The sequence below is a fragment of the Chelonia mydas genome, chromosome 6, assembly GCF_015237465.2.
Source record: "Chelonia mydas isolate rCheMyd1 chromosome 6, rCheMyd1.pri.v2, whole genome shotgun sequence".
Lineage (NCBI taxonomy): Eukaryota > Metazoa > Chordata > Testudines > Cheloniidae > Chelonia > Chelonia mydas.
The window spans coordinates 20,953,345-20,960,003 of NC_051246.2; positions in this window are offsets into that span (position 1 = coordinate 20,953,345).

Consider the following 6,659-nt stretch of genomic DNA (forward strand, 5'->3'; position numbering starts at 1 on the left):
GGTGCAAAACCTTTTGTGTTAGAAAATTATCTATAAGTTCCAGAAACTCTAATGATGCTTTGCTGCTGGCTGCATGAGATCTCCAGCATGTGTCTGAGTGGGTGAACGGCCTCTTCTGAAGCCAAAACTAATACTGGTCTATGGATCATCTAGCCAGAGGTGCTCTCACGGAGCATATGGTGTTACTCCTGTGCCTAGAACTCATGAACTACATGCTAGAGTTCCACCCAGGCCTGAGAGTTTCACTGCTCTCCTGTTTCCGAGCACACAACACTGCCGTGACTCTGTGCGTGAGGCAACACTGCCTCTAATTCACCAGGCACATTTTAAAATTTGGGGTCAAATCCATCCCTTGTATAATGGCCACTGAATGCAGTGGATTTACAGCAGTAATTCATAATACTGCCCTTGACTGTTAACTCCTGGATGTCAGTTTTATAATAGAAATTTTAAGTATCACTTTCTGAATGTGACAGCAAAATATACCGGGAAACCCTGCGAGTACCAGGCTCTCAGATCACAGACGTCCTTTGTTGTTCTTTATGATCAGTCATTAAGCTGTTAGGACTGACCTTGTGAGCTGAGCTATCATTCAAGTTAAGCATAGAACTGCTCTTATCTAAAGCCTTAGCTGCTGCTGAGCACCTAGATTCCTTATAGCAGGTAACTGGGTCTACAGGAACTATTCACCTGGCTTATCTCACGTCTCCTCTTCAAACAGTGCAAACTCAGTAGATAAATTCAGAACTAAAGTAGCGATAGGACATTTACGAGGTGTCATATTTATGCCCTATTCTGGCATTGCCAAAAGCTAGCCTGGCCTTCAGTGCAGGCCACGCCAGCCGGGAAGGCTACCCTAGTTTGTGCCCCATTGGAAGGCACTTAGAGACCATTGCAGAGGTTCAGAATCACTCCTCCTCCCATACCCGACATGCCCCCTCCCTTCTCTGGCCTGTCCCCATCCCACACCTGCTCCTGACCCAGGTATGTCCCTTGTACCTGTGGCTACTGCAGAGGCAGTTGTGAGTTGACTGCACGGGCTCTGCGCTGGGAGAGAGGCCTGTGTCTGATGTAGAGCCCTCATGGCTGCCCGATGGCACCGTGTGCCATTTCTCCACATCCCCCTACACCTTCTCAGTCCCCTCCTGCCCCACATATTCCCTTGTACCCTGCCAGTGCCCTCCTGTTCCCATAACATTCCTCTGCAGCCCCTCGGACTCCTCCTGCATCCCACACTCCCCTTCCACATCCCAGTGTCCTGGCCTGTTCTGTAGCCACAGAAAGCCATATTGGTGGTGGGAGGCCTGGCTTCAGTTCCAGTGGAAACACCATCAAGCTTTACCAAGGGCAGCCTCACTTTTACATCCCAACCTATAAGGGAATTATATATCTCTTGACTGAGGGCAGAGGCTGCCTGTGATTTCAGTCCCCTTGGAAATAACGGGTGGCCATTGTGCACCTCCTTAGGCCTTCCTGTCAGGCCTCAGCCTGGGAGGTCACCAGGCCTGAGCTCCCCAGTTTAGCCTGCTCCTTCCCCAGCACTGCTCTGTTGAAGGTACCCTGTGCTCCCAGGCAGCCAGGTCCTTCCCACCCCAAGGCTGGCATGAGACTGCCTGCCTCCTCGCTCACAGCCCTTTTTATACCAGCCTTCCCGGGCCCGGATTGGCTGCTACCTGCCCTCCACTGATTGGCTCCTCAGGGCAGCCCTTTCCCAGAGCTGGTTTTAACCCCTTTCTGACTGGAGCAGGGTGAGAGGCTGCTTGAGAGGCTGCTGAGTGTAGTCTCAGAGCAAAACAAGCTTAAATGGGAGTTTTTCAGAGACTCAAATTGCACTTGGTGGCTACACCATTGATAAGACGATTTGCATAAATCAAAAGAAAGTTGAGGCAAGTCCAGAGGCGCTCTTAGTGCACAATAAGAGCGTCTATATGGAGAGTTAGTGCCAAACAGCCAGTCCGCAATAGCTGTTCCGGGCTGTTTCCCTGTGCAGATACGCCCTTACTCTAGTTCTAGACCATCCAGCTCTAGTTTCCATTTTTAACCCACCGAAAGGAGTCCTGACAATGGCTGCAGCAGGATTACAGAGCCGGGCGATATTCTTGGGGGCTCTCGGAGTTCAAAAGTACCAGCCAATGATGGGAGTACGGATTGCTTGTCAAACTTGCCATGGAAAGAGACAGGGGAGAATACTGAAGTGGAACCAAAGACAGTTACTACGTCCTGACCCCTTGCCGGTGACAAATGCCATGGTACAACACAATAATAAACCTGATCCCCTGCTGGCCCGGGGACATGACATTGTGATGAGTGGATGGACTAACGCATGCAAACAACTGCCTCCAGCAATTCTTGTTTGAAAAAAACAGCAGAGTGTAGGTCAGCATTGCCTAATGCGTGGTACCAGAGTGCTTATTCCAGCAAAGCTCAGGCCACAGGTACTCTAAGGACGACCTGAAAGCCATCTGAGAACTGTAGAAATGAAACCCCTTACCAGGAGTTGTGTGTGGAGATTCTCTGTCTAGCACCTCCTTGGAGAGCTGAGACCCATAGTCCAATTGCCTAGCTCCTAGGACGAGTGCTGACCCCTCAGACTCTTCTGTAGCTTAAGCACACCCTCCCTGAGAACTCCAGCGTGTGGGCACTCTGGGTTTACAGTTTATCTCTTCAGGGGCATGTGACAGTGAAGCAAACATGCACATCTCTTCAGGGGCATGTGACAGTGAAGCAAACATGCACACAAACAGACTTTGCACAGGATTCTAAAACACCCTGGCTCTCTAACGCGATAGCATGGGAGATTTTTCCTGCTTCCATTTCCTCGCCACTCTGCAGAGTTCTTTGAGCTTGGGCAAAGCCCTCTGAGAAGTCCAGGTTCCCCTGTTCCTGCACATGCCTTCTCCTCTGAACCATGGAGTCTCTCTGACACTGCCCTCTGCAGTCAGTACCCTCCTGCTCTCCTGTCCAAATGTCCTCTGCTTCTGGTCTCTTCTCAAAATGGATGGTGACCCAGATGCTCTCTTTTATAACCTCCCATCTCCTTAGTCAAGTGACCTGCAGTTCAACCTCATCAGGTGATCAGAGTCCCTCATCACATGACCTGTTGGTTAATTACCAGCCCATCTGGACAGATTGGTTTCCTGGATAGTAGCCAACCTTTTGTCTCAGGCTGTTTCTATTTGAATAGAAGACCATCAAGGTTTAATGACTCTCTATGATTAGCCCTGGGCCACCATCCCTAGGCATTTCAATCCAACATGGCATTAAAGGAAACAGAGAAGGCAGCAAGCCTCACTTTCAAAATGGAGTCTGCAGGCTGACACAAATATTCACAGACAGAATTTGTAAGCTGTCCACAGATAGCTTCCCCAGATCATCCCCGGGGGTTTGTTTTATTGCAGCAGTTGCCCATTCTGAATGGCCTGGTGTATTCTGTATGAATTCAGATAGTTCAGCACTGGTGATGACACCGTACATGTCATGAAGAGACCACTTAAACCAGCTTTTAAGCGTAAGTTTGGCAGCATCTTTTGCACCAGTGACACCACTGAAAATACTAAGTCTGCAATACAGCCATAGACAGTGATTTATGATAATACCAATGAGCTTCATGTCCCTGTTGCTACAAGTGACCCGAACATGGTTGGCAAAGCAGGAAGGTGTCACTGATACAACTACACCAGAATGTACAGATACTGTTCCACATAGTGTTGTGAAGCCTGGAAGATGTTATCAAGAAACATCTAGAAAGAAGTCACAATCGGCCTCTCAGATTTAGTAGCATGGTGTACGTTTAACGCCAGTGACACATTTGAAACTTTTTTTAAATGTCCTTTACATTAAAGGGGAAGGAGTGTGTAGTGTATAGAATTGGGTAATATCACTTTAAAGGGTTTGTAAGGCCTCTAATGACGCTCACTGTGTTCTGTGTGTTATGTACCAGCCAGAGCAGCAGTGTGCATATGTATTTAGTCATCATGGGGATTTGGAGCTCACTCTGCCCATGTGATTTTTTTATATTGCAATTCTTGTGTAAAGAGCAAAAGACACAACAAAGTGGGGAAGAGCATGCAGAATAGAACATGCCAAGGAGGCAGAAGAGGAGTGAGTATAGCAGGAGAAGCAATTAACAGGAGGCTCCCTGCTTTTATCTTATATATCCAGGGCTGGCGTTAGGGGATAGCAAGCAGGGCGATTGCGCAGGGCCCCATGTGACAGGGGCCCCACAAAGCTAAGTTACATCATCTCGAAAGAGTCACTGTGGGTAAATTTAATGCAAGTGTTACAGGAATTTAATCTCTAAAAGTGGAAATGAATCACACTAAAGCAGAGATTTTTAAACTGTGTGGTGTGCCCCCAGGGAGGGCGAAGGGCCATTTGGGGGAGTGAACGGCGACGCTAGGTAGATCGGGCTTCAGCCCCAGCCCTGGCCACCTGGGCTCAGGCTTTGGTTTCAGCCCCGTGTGGCAGGGCTCAAGGTGGGGGCCCACTCCTTAGTTTCTGCCCTGGGTCCCAGTGAGTCTAACGCTGGCCCTGCTTGTATCCTCCTGGTAGTAGCTTTGCCTGCTGAACCCCTTCTCTGTTGTCCCCTTGGCACGTAAGGGCTTGTCTCCACTACTGATGGGATCAATGCTGCGGTGATCGATCCACCGGGGGTCAATTTAGCGGGACTAGTGAAGACCCGCTAAATCGACCGCTGATCGCTCTCCCATCGACTCCGGTACTCCACTGGAGCAAGAAGAGTAAGGGGAGTCGACAGGAGAGTTTCTCCCGTCGACCCAGCGCGGTGTGGACCCCGCAGTAAGTAGATCTAAGCTACGTCGACTTGAGTTACGCTACTAACGTAACTCAAATTGCATAGCTTAGATCGACTTTTCCCCATAGTGTAGACCTGCCCTCATACACACTCTGTATGCATGCTTTCTGTGACTTTGCTATGGGACCCTGAAGACTATGTCCATACTACCGTGGTAAGTCGACCTACGCTACGCAACTCCAGCTACGTAAATAACGTAGCTGGAGTCAATGTACCTTAGGTCGAGTTACCGCGGGGTCTTCGCCACAGGGGGAGAGGGGTCGACGGGAGAAAATCTCCCATCTACTTACCTTACTCTTCTTGTCAGGGGTAGAGTACAGGGGTTGACTGGAGAGCGATCTTTACTAGACTCGCTAAATCGACCGCCGGTGGATCAATCTCAGAGCTTCAATCCCGGCTGTAGTGTAGACCTGCCCTCAGTTCGGTACAACTTATATCGCTCAGGAGGGTGAATAATCCACACCCCTGAGCAACATAAGTTACACTGACCTAAGCACTGGAGCGGACAGCCCTATGTCGGTGGGAGCGCTTCTTCTGCCAACAGAGCTACTGCCTCTCACGAAGGCAGGAATTATTAAGCTGACATAAGACCGCTTAGAGCATCTTCACCAGAAGCGCTACAATGGAACAGCTGCATCGGTGCAGCTACGCCTCTGTAAGTGCTGTAGTGTAGAAATAGCTGAAGTAGCCTTTGTCCTAAGTCTAAAAATTTTAATGTCCCCATTTTTACTTTAGTGTCTTTTTGACTCGCTTCTTTATTTTTATAAAATCCTCCTTTCTAAAGTGTGACAGATCTGATTTTTGCTATAGACCATCCTATAGGGATGTTAGAGACAACAATATATTTAAATGTATTTGTCAGTGACACAAACGTAGCTACTTCTTGTACCAAGTCTGCGTGTTACTTAGAATGATGTTGAAACAAGGACTACCCTTGTTTACTCTAGAAATAGCTGCATTTAGGAACAATTGTTTGTCAAGGAATTTTTGTCTGTTGCCCAAAATTTCATGATATTTTAATCTAATTTTAATCATATTTTATAACAACTTTACCACAATGGTTATAGAAATTTTTCAGTTACCAAAAAACCTGTTTTCAATGAAGCTTTCAAAAAAATTCATAAAAACATTATACAAAGAGGTTTGAAAAAAATCCCAACAGGTCCATTTTGAGCCCTCCTAACTCAGAACAGCTTCAACAAGTTTTGCAAACTCTCTGCACAAGCCCTTCAAAAGATGAGCGTGGGAACTTAAATTCATCACTCTGCTGGTCACTGAAAACAATAGGGTCACACGCCCTATTGTCTGCTAACCTTGATTGCCCAGTTCATTTTAAGTGTCTCCTGCAAAATGTGTGAAACCCTTATGCTTAACAATCGGTCCCATCCTGTATTTAGCTCAGACCTTCTGGTCACTTTCTCCAGACAAAGAGCTCTGTGGAGTCTGAAAGCTTGTCCCTGCCGCCAACAGAAGGTGGTCCAATAAAAGACATTGTCTCCTCTACCTCATCTCTCTCTGTTTTGGGGGAAAACACTTTCACATTCTCCAACCAGCTTCAGTTAATCTGACACTCAGTAGAGCAGTTCTGATTCCATCCAGTAGGGGGTTAAACTTTCCTGCTTTATGACAGTCGTCAGGCTCTAATTGATGGAGGATAGGAAGAAAGTCCTATGGAGAGGTCATTCAATAATTGTCCATTACAAGAGGTTTAGATGTTTTTCTGAAGCCTCAGGGGCTGCCCGTGCTGGAGGCAGGATCCCAGACTATATGGATCACTGATCTGATCTGCCATGACAATACCTATACTGTAAAGAGTAAGGTAGGAAAATAAGTGTTACAAGAAATC